General features: G+C 44.0%; 1 long non-coding RNA gene across 1 annotated transcript; it reads left to right on the top strand.

Moving 5' to 3' along the window:
* The first annotated feature begins 3,064 nt into the window (after window positions 1-3,064).
* Window positions 3,065-9,983, top strand: LOC123727192 (uncharacterized). The gene is made up of 3 exons (XR_006759108.1): window positions 3,065-4,249; window positions 8,631-9,186; window positions 9,366-9,983. It is a non-coding gene; the product is annotated as an uncharacterized lncRNA (long non-coding RNA).
* Window positions 9,984-11,168: the final 1,185 nt, after the last annotated feature.

An 11,168-nucleotide genomic window follows, 5' to 3' on the forward strand; every position in this document is an offset into this window, starting at 1 on the left:
AATTGAAGTAATAGCATTTCTAAGGTATTTGAAAATCGCGCCACGGGATTACCCTGGCTGTTGCGTAGGTGGGACGATTTCGTTCCGCCTAGCCCAGAGAGGTTAATGATGAGCTTGGAGGGTACTGTGGTGTGGAAGGTGGAGCTATGGTCGATGAACAGCATTCTTACATAGGTATTTCTCTTGTCCAGATGAGATAGGGCAGTGTGCGGTGCGATGGTGATTGCATCGTCTGTGGATCTATTGGGGCTGTATGCAAATCGAAGTGGGTCTAGGGTGTCAGGTAAGGGAGAGAGAGGTGATAAGATCCTTGACTAGCCTCTCAAAGCACTTCATGATGACAGAAGTGAGTGCTACGGGGCAATAGTAATTTAGTTCAGTTGCTTTTGATTTCTTGGGTACAGGAACAATGGTGGCCATCTTGAAGCATGTGGGGAAAGCAGACTGGGATAGGGAGAGATTGAATATGTCCGTAAACACACCAGCCAGCTGGTCTGCGCATGCTCTGAGAACGCGGCTAGGGATGCCGTCTGGGTCGGCAGCCTTGGGAGGGTTCACACACTTAAATGTCTTACTCACATCGGCCATGGAGAAGGAGAGCCCACAGTCCTTGGTAGCGGGCCGCGTCGGTGGCACTGTGTTATCCTCAAAGCGGGCGAAGAAGGTGTTTAGCTTGTCCAGAAGCAAGTCGTCGGTGTCCGCGACAGACACCACCAAGATAGGGAGTAGATGGTGGTCATACTATTGGGAATTAGAATACTAGAATGGTCATGAACCATCTAATGATGGTATAAAGGTCAGCCATTTTGGTCAGGAAGTTGGTCAACCATGGTTTGCCAATGCGCTGATAAGATATTGTGTAAAATAATGAATTTAAGGAATGTATCTTCCCTGTATGTTTGTTAGCTAGCTAGCCAGACAGTTTTAGAGGAATGATTCCATTAATTGTTCAAATTAACTGCCAATATTCCAACATTCCATTCAAACAATATAGTCAATCCACTGCCAAACACTGGCTGAAATCAGCTGATGATAGGACTTAGACAAGATGTAATGCAACAAGAACTGATATTGTATCATGTAATAGCACTCGCTATTTTACATATATTTTAAAGGCCGTTAATACAGAACTTTTGTATAAAACCTGCATAAACTGTATTTATAATTATATGGCAATATTTTACGTTGACAATACTTCTAATACACAATATCTGATATCACATGCCTTACTTGTATTTTCCTGCATAAGTCAAATCAGGATTCTGACTCTACTGCCATTCATTCCAATTAGACTGCGTTGGAGAGAAAAATAGAGAAATAATAGAAAACACGAGGAATAAATCCACAATGAGTAATGATAACTTGGCTATATACACGGGGTACCAGTACCGAGCAGATGTGCAGGGGTATAAGGTCATTGAGGTAGATATGTACATATAGGCAGAGATAAAGTGACTAGGCAACAGGAAAGATAATAAACAGTAACACCAGCGCATATGATGAGTCAAAAGAGTTCTTGGTTAACTATTTAACTAACTACTTATGGCTTAGTGGTAGAAACTGTTCAGGTCCTGTTGGTTCCAGACTTGGTGCATCGGTACCGCTTGCAGTGCGGTAGAAGAGAGAACAGGTCTATGAATTGGGTGGCTGGAATATTTGTCAATTTTTAGGGCCTTCCACTAACACAGGTATGGCAGGAAGCTTGGCACCAGTGGTGTACTGGGCCGTACGCACTACCCTTTGAAGCACCTTGCGGTCGGATGCCAAGCAATTGCCATACCAAGCGGTGATGCAGCCAGTCAAGATGCTCTCAATGGTGCAGCTGTAGAACTTTTTGAGGATCTGAGGGTCCATGAGAAATATTTTCAGGCTCCTGAGGAGGAAAAGGTGTTGTCGTGCTCTCTTCACAAATGTGTTGTGGTGTGTGGACCATGACAATTCCGTAGTGATGTGGACACCGTGGAACATGAAAATTCTCGACCCGCTCCACTACAGCCCTGTGGATGTGGGCATGCGTTCCGTTTCCTGTAGTTCACGATTAGCTCTTTTGTCTTGCTGACATTGATAGAGAGGTTGTTGTCCTGGAACCACTAAGCACACACCCCTGAGGGGCCCCTGTGTTGAGGGTCAGCACGGTGGATGTGTTGTTGCCTTCCCTCCACCTGGGGGCAGCCTGTGAGGAAGATTAGGATCCAGTTGCAGAGGGAGGTGTTTAGTCCGAGGGTCCTTAGCTTAGTGATGAGGTTTATGGGCACTGTGGTGTACTCAATGAACAGCCTTCTCGCATAGGCATTCATTTGTTCATGTGGGAAAGGGCAGTGTGGAGTGCATTAGAGATTGCGTCATCTGTGGATCTGTTGGGGTGGTATGCAAATTGAAGTGGGTCCAGGGTGTCTGGAATGATGGTGTTGATGTCTGGTCCCAGGGGACTGATCTATACTCAATACAGTGACATATATAGTCTGGTCCCAGGGGACTGATCTATACTCAATACAGTGACATACATATAGTCTGGTCCCAGAGGACTGATCTATACTTAATACAGTGACATATATAGAAAGGTATTCAAGAAGAGAGAGAGAAAGATGTAGAAAGATGGAAACAGATCCAAATGGACATAGAGGAGAAAGCAGAGATTGAGAACAAGACACAGGAAAAGATGCAAGATGGAAAGAGGCAAGTGATGGAAAGACAGAGACAAATTGACATAGAACAGTGGTCACCAACCTTTTCTGAGTCAATATCACTGAGTCAATTTGCAAGCCGAGATCTCCCGCTCAGATTGTTTTAAACATTACTTAAATTACGTAAGCCTATGCAACATTAACCAATTAAAAACAGCTCTGTAGCAATGAGGTTTGTTCTGTAGCCTATTGGCCCAATACATTATCACTGCATATTGGCTGTGCTTGAATTGCCCTGCACATGTTGTTATTCTCAGACTAATTAGAAAGTATATTTAACAAATATAGGTCTATGATCACACTGGTAATAGATCATTTGTTGTATTACTTGTGAGGCACAGCTGAGTGAGCATAATAATTACATTTTACCTTTCCACTGAACTGATGGCCTGCATCTGATGGTCAGTCTGAGGGGAGGGAGGGAGCAGAGGTGAAACTCACCGTCCCTCACCTAAACTCAAGTCGCACTGCATTAGTCTCATGCACCAATTATTGTTGGAAGGAAGGAGAAGGAGGAAGGAGAGGGAGATCGAAACACACAGACAGAGACAGAGACAGAAGAAGTCACACCAGCTTTCGCTTTGGCTCCCCCTTCTGTCCAGCTCAGGCATTGAGCGTCGCCGGCATTCTAGCTGCTGCCGAACCTACTGCTGCAATCGCCCTTAGAATAAGAGACAGAGATCGATAGAAGAAATAAGAACTTCAAGAGGAGAGATGGAGAAAGGAGGAAGTGAGAAGAAGAGAGGACCAGAGAACAGTTCGAAATTGAGCGACACAAAGGAAGAGAAAAGAAAAGCAGAAACTGACAGAGGAAGAAGAGGAGGAGGAAAGAGAAAGAGAGGAGGTACAGCTAGAGAGGGACAGAGAGGTCTCTCTTTGTCACTTTCTGAGGGAGATGAAGTCAAACAGAAGACAGTAAGCATGGAGAATGATGGAATTAAAATAGAAGATTTACAAGCAGAGGCATAGGAACGGCTCAATATGCATGAAGAGAAGAGGCTAGAAATATTGAAGGGGGAAAGAGAACGGATAGAAGAAGAACAACAAATCAGGAGGAAGAAGCAGGAAAGACTGTTATCGATGGACAGACAGCTGGAGAGGGTACAACAACAAGAGGAGCAGGATAAAAAACTACAGATCGAAGAGGGTACGACAACAAGAAGACCAGGATAAAAAAACAACAGATCAAAATTGCAAAACATAAAGAAACTGACAGACTTAGAGAGGCGAAGCAGGAAGAGAGAGAGGAGGAGAGAAAGAGAGCCATTGAAGGCCACATAGCTTTAATCAGAGGAAGAGAGAAGATGACAGAGGCAAAAAAGAGGCAGGAGATGGCAGAAGAGGAAAGAAGGGATGAGAAGTACAAGAGGGGTGAGTTAGAGAAGCCTGAAGAGGAGGAGAAGAACCCTGAAGAGAAGGAGGACGACAAGGAGGACCTCTCCCCAGCCAATAAAAGTATCAGAAGGAAAGCACTGGGTGAATAGGAAGTGGGAGAAGAGGAACCTCAAAAAGGACAGAGAGAATGTATCAGAGAGAGGAGGAGGGATATGAGATCATCAACAGAGGTAAGATCTGTTTTCCTTATGACATCATCATCTTTAGTCTCCTGTACACGCACATTAGTTCCACACCTGTCATCATGTTGTGTCATTATGTCATATCAATGAACCTACCAGGTAATACCCCAAATCCGTAAACACGGGCACCCTCATAGATATCATCCTAACCAACCTGCCCTCTCAGCGATCACCGCCTCATTGCTTGCGTCTGTAATGGGTCTGCGGTCAAACGACCGCATCACTGTCAAACGCTCCCTAAAACACTTCAGTGAACAGGCCTTTCTAATCGACCTGGCCTGTGTATCCTGGAAGGATATTGACCTCATTCCGTCAGTAGAGGATGCCTGGTTATTCTTTAAAAGTGCTTTCCTCACCATCTTAAATAAGCATGCCCCATTCATAACATTTAGAACAGTAACAGATATAGCCCTTGGTTCACTCCAGACCTGACTGCCCTTGACCAGCACAAAAACATCCTGTGGCGTACTGCATTAGCATCGAATAGCCCCCGCGATATGCAACTTTCAGGGAAGTTAGGAACAAATACGTATATGCAGGTTGTTAGGGAGGCAAATGCAAGCTTTTTCAAAAAGAAATTTGCATCCTGTAGCACAAACTCCAAAAAGTTCTGCGACACTGTAAAGTCCATGGAGAATAAGAGCACCTCCTCCCAGCTGCTCACTGCACTGAGGCTAGGCAACACTGTCACCACCAATAAATCCGCAATCACTGAGAATTTCAATAAGCATTTTTCTACGGCTGGCCATGCTTTCTACCTGGCTACCCCTACCCCGGTCAACAGCCCTGCACCCCCCACAGCAACACTCCCAAGCCTCCCCCATTTCTCCTTCACCCAAATCCAGAGAGCTGATGTTCTGAAAGAGCTGCAAAATCTGGACCCCTACAAATCAGCTGGGTTAGACAACCTCTCTTTCTATAATTATCCGCCGAAATTGTTGCAACCCCTATTACTAGCCTGTTCAACCTCTCTTTCATATCGTCTGAGATCCCCAAAGATTGGAAAGCTGCCAGGGTCATCCCCCTCTTCAAAGGGGGAGACACTCTAGACCCAAACTGCTACAGACCTATATCTATCCTACCCTGTCTTTCTAAGATCTTTGAAAGCCAAGTTAAAAAACAGATCACTGACCATTTCGAATCCCACCGTACCTTCTCTGCTATGCAATCTGGTTTCTGAGCTGGTCATGGGTGCACCGCAGCCACGCTCAAGGTCCTAAACAATATCTTAACCGCCATCGATAAGCGACAATACTGTGCAGCTGTCTTCATCGACCTGGCCAAGGCTTTCGACTCTGTCAATCACTACATTCTTATCGGCAGACTCAACAGCCTTGGTTTCTCAAATGACTGCCTCGCCTGGTTCACCAACTACTCAAGACAGAGTTCAGTGTGTCAAATCGGGGGGCCTGTTGTCTGGACCTCTGGCAGTCTCTATGGGGGTACCACAGGGTTCAATCCTCGTGCCGACTCTTTTCTCTTTATTCATCAATGATGTCGCTCTTGCTGCTGGTGATTCTCTGATCCACCTCTACGCAGACGACACCATTCTGTATACTTCTGGCTCTTCTTCGGACACTGTGTTAACTAACCTCCAGACAAGCTTCAATGACATACAACTCTCCTTCCGTGGTCTCCAACTGCTCTTAAATGCAAGTAAAACTAAATGCATGCTCTTCAACCGATCGCTGCCCACACCTGCCCACCCTTCCAGCATCACTACTCTGGACGGTTCTGACTTATAATATGTGGACAACTACAAATACCTAGGTGTCTGGTTAGACTGTAAACTCTCCTTCCGGACTCACATTAAGCATCTCCAATCCAAAATTAAATCTAGAATGGGCTTCCTGTTTCGCAACAAAGCACCCTTCTTTCATGCTGTCAAACATACCCTCGTAAAACTGACTATCCTACCAATCCTTGACTTCGGCGATGTCATTTACAAAATAGCCTTCAACCCTCTACTCAGCAAATTGGATGTAGTCTATCACAGTGCCATCCGTTTTGTCACCAAAACCTCTTATACTACCCACCACTGCGACCTGTATGCTCTCGTTGGCTGGCCCTCGCTTCATATTCGTTGCCAAACCCAATGGCTCCAGGTCATCTATAAGTCTTTGCTAGGTAAAGCCCTGCCTTATCTCAGCTCACTGGTCACCATAGCAGCCCCCACCCGTAGCATGCGCTCCAGCATGTACATTTCACTGGTTATCCCCAAAGCCAACTCCTCGTTTGGCCGCCTATCCTTACTAGTGCTTTCAATTGCATTAGTCTACTTTATTCCAATATTTTCAACATTCGGTTGATCATAACTAAAATTAGTTTTCCTAATCATGAACTTGCGATTTTTCTCGGCCCAATGGCTGTTTCCTTGTCTTTTCCTGCCGCCCGCCTCTGCCGCGTTATATCTCAACACCAGATTAAATCAATATAGCCTACTGTTTTCTAGAAATCTGCCTTTTTTTAGGGTTCATGCTCATTTCATTTCTGTGATGTCGGACCTGGGTTCAGCTCACTGGGTTTGGATTGGACCAGGATCTAATTTTCAGATCTGATGAGAACTCTATCATGTATTCGGGTCTCGTGTGCAGTCATGCAGTGTCAATTATGCATGTGCTGTGAATTTATGGCGAGTTTGTGTAGCTGCAACCTGGTCTCAGAGCATTTAGTATTATTTTGTACATAAATCTGTGACACTTCATTTAATTTCAGAAGTTACATTTCATACGGCTTTACCACAGTTGTTGGCTAATGGTTGATAGCTACTGTACTGTAGTTAGATCAATAACCCTGGACCCATGTCAACTCCAACTCGTTGCTTTGAGGCGTGGAAAGAAGGCCACAACAACCTTCTCTCTTTGGTCAGTTTATTAATAATACAATACACTTAGACCGACTAGCTCCAACATGAGAACTAGCTTGGTTCCATGCTGGGGTAATATCTACAGTCAAAATCTTATGCTTAAACCAGAACGCAACAAATATAAATGAACAACTCTCATGTGATTGGCTGGTAAGCCATCACTCATATAATAAATACGTAGGTGGAATCTCTACTTACAACAGTATTATACAGCATGTCATGAATTTGCAAAACTTACCAAACGTTAAGAATTTGCAGAACGTATAATATGTTACAAATTCTAGCTGGGTGGCTTGTGTTACTAACTACGTAGCTAACGTTAGCTTGGATAGGTGTTAGGGTTAGGGGTTAGGATTAAGGTTAGGGTTAGCTAAAAAGGTTAAGGTTAGATTTAGGGGAAGGGTTAGATAACATGCAAAGTAGCACAAAAGCATTAAGTAGTTGAAAAGTTGCTAATTAGCTAAAAGGCTGACGTTGTCCGTGATGAGATTCAAACTTGCAACCTTTGGGTTGGTTGACATTCGCATTATACACTGTGGCAAACCTCTTCAAAGTTAGGAGCGTTTGTCACAAATTAAGTGGGAAACTGTCACCAAAGTCAGCCCAGAATGAAAGTTCTTTCGAACATGACAGTACCTGTGTGTTTGTTTCGCTGTCCTGGTCCACCCAGGCCGCAGGTAAGGTCAATGATAGCAGGGTTCGGTACACAAATCTGGTTCTCGGTAGGTCCAGGTCTAAACGCCAACAGGTAAGTCCAAAACAGTCCAGCTCGTACACGGTAAATCCAGCCAATGTAGATTGTCTCTTTCTCTATGGTTCATAGATCCTTCCCGCCCTCTCTCTCTCTTCCTGGTTTTTCTTGACCTTTTATCTGTGGGTCGGCTCCACCTTCTGAGGGTTCCCCTTGCTTCTGGGAATTGTAGTTTTGGCAGTCGGCCATTTTGTGATCTGTAGTTCTGATCGGGGTGGCCATTTTAGTGATCGGGCAGAGCCCGTTTATTAGTTCTGCCCTCACATATCTGCCATTTATCACTCGACCCCCTTCTTTGCCACAACACCTACCCATCCACCCCGACCAACCACCCTTTTTTTGTTTTTGCCTTAGGTAAGCATCTGTCTTATGTAAACATACCAAATGTAACATATCATACTAATTTGAGTGGTGGATTTACGTTGACTATGTTATGTCTACATAATGAGACCAGGCTGCAACGTTAAGTAAATATGCTAGGTTCAAGGCTTCCATGTGACAACCTGTTTGGATAATGTGATATTTTTGTTTTGCCAATCTGCTGCTGCACATGTTGTGCATTTTGTTGAATTGCTTTATTGCGACATCGGGGGGGAATGTTGTAATTTCCCAGGTCTTGTCATTTTATTTTTGGGGAAATGTGAAGGGTGGTCCCGGGACAGTCCCGGGATCCTGGTTATCCGTGTTAATCCCTGGAATACGGTGCCATTAGGGACACATGTTAAATGTGACCTCTGCTTCTCACCTTCCAGTCATCCCTGGTACCACTGAAGCGATAACGTCCTTCACCACCTGGGCAGAGAGAGAGAGAGGGAGAAGAGGAAGGGGTTGCTGAAAGATGAGGAGAAATGGAAGAAGATGGAGTATTTCAATAAGCATTGGAGAGAGCAGTCCCTGCTTCCAAAACAGACTCAACAGACAGTTAAAGAGGACAGGGAGAGGAGGAAGGAACATTACCTAAAAGAACAGGAGGAGAAATGACTGGAGGAGATGAATCTGGAGGCTGATTACATTAGATTAGAAGTTTAATTGTCACATGTACAGGGTTGACGGGCAAATCAAGAAGTTCAGCACCCAGTTCATCAACCAGTTTCCATCTGACTACAACCACGATCAACAGTTGCTGGGGTGGGCCACGGGCCAGAAGGTAAACCAAGGCCTCGCTGGGTTGTACATGACCAGCCGAGGGAGCCAGAGAGCCAGCAGAGGGGACCAGAGAGCCAGCAGGGGATTTCAGAGGTGGCTGAGAAATCAGTCAACCACCAAACCCAAGAAAAAGGCAGGCATCTGCAAGAGAATTAAGACGTGGTAAAGAATGTTTAAAAATGTATTTATGTTCTACAGTGCTATTATATATGTCCCCACTTTAAAGAAGTGACATTATCCACATGTTTGGCTCCAAATGTGAGGATTTAGTGAACATGCAACACACTTGTAAAGATAAAGATACTTAGTGAATACTTTCCTGTCTCTGTGATGTCTTTCAGCATTCCTGACCTCCTGTTGCTCAGAACTGAAACTGGGCGGAGCCACACTGCCACTAGACTACATTGGTATTTAAAGTGTCTCCCAATAATTCCTCCTCCTCTTCTTCAAGGCCACATTTCCTCAACAAAACATTATAAGCTCCTCAAGTCAGCAGTATCCTCTTCATCGAGGCAACAAACATTCTAAGGTCAGTGACTCTCCTCCCCAGACCTGACATTCCAATATTTATCCAAGTTGAATATCCTTGTTGAATTCAACTCTGATCACCACCTCTGCGGTCCTAGAAGATATCCCCAAATGGACATGGTTTAAACAGAAGTAAAGCAAGAAGTGAAGCAAGTCCTCTCCCCAATCAGTGGCTCCACAGACAAGAGATTCTCATCTTTATCCAAGTAACACATCGCTGGTCAGTTCCACCACCCTCCTGTCCTAGACCTAGAAGATATCTCCCAACTTAACATGGTGAAACAATTTGAGAGGCACAGGGAAAGCCATGGAGCAGCACCCCTTGGATGAAGAGCCATTTAGGGGTTAAGTGCCTTGATCTAGGGCACAACGGCAGGAGATGGTACCTGGGAGCAAAGTACTGTTCAGCTTTAATAAAAGCATGAATTAAAAAAGCGACATTGTTTTTACGGTGTTGATTTTATTGGTTATTTATTAGAATTTAAACATACATCGTGGTATTATATGTTAGACTTCCAGTGAGTCTCCTAACCTTCCATCAGTTTGCTACAATGTGTGACTGTTATGTTATTTTAGAGAGGGGTCATATCTTGCTGGCCCAATATTTATAAGTTAAGAGCGTTGGACCAGCAAATGGAAAGGTCGCTGGTTCGAATCCCAGAGCAAACTAGGTAAAAAGTCTGTCTGTGCTCTAAAATGGAAATGTCGTCTATATATTTATACAATATATGGTAGACCATAGGAGAAATATCAGATTGAAATAGCTTCTCTAAATGAAGTGGTGGCAGAATATGAGGGGGCAACAATAGATACATAGTTAGCTCTCTGACCTACAGAACTTGGGTAGTTCCACCAATTGAGTACCGTTTAGGTACTAATTTTAACATTCTGTAATAAAGAGCACATGTAAAGAACATGTTTTCCCGTCTCAAGAGGTTAAATCAGGGGTCTTCAACCTTTTCTTCCCCAGGGACCCCTGGCCTGGCAAACCGATAACCCAGGGACCCCTGGCCTGGCAAACCGGTAACCCAGGGACCCATGGCCTGGCAAACCGGTAACCCAGGGACCCCGGGCCTGGCAAACCGGTAACCCAGTGACCCTTGGCCTGGCAAACCGGTAACCCAGGGACCCCTGGCCTGGCAAACCGGTAACCCAGCGACCCACATCATATGTTAGCAAAACAATTGTTTGTGCAACTTCATGACATACTATCTCATAATAATGACTTACTATCCAATAATAATGACTTAGTATTTCACAATAATTACTTAGTATTTATTATGTTATAGTAATTCCTTAGTCAGTCTTAATTATGAAATACTATCTTGTGACTTCCTTTTTCTCGTGTCTGGAACGAGCATTCGTAATAATTGAATATCATTTAGCAATAAATACATTATTATTAAAATAAGTGGCATTTTGCTCTCTAACAAGGAGAAAGGCGAACTCACAGTTTTATTAGAGAATCGAATTTGGATGATTAAATCGTATGATGCTATTATGGAAGTCAGTCATTAGTTAGAAATTTAGCTTAGTTAGAATATAAAAATCAAGTGTCTGATCTGATGTGATTTTTTTTTTTTACTTCTGGAAAGGTATCAGACCATTGGTAAAGT

The sequence above is a fragment of the Salmo salar genome, chromosome ssa15 (assembly GCF_905237065.1).
Source record: "Salmo salar chromosome ssa15, Ssal_v3.1, whole genome shotgun sequence".
NCBI lineage: Eukaryota > Metazoa > Chordata > Actinopteri > Salmoniformes > Salmonidae > Salmo > Salmo salar.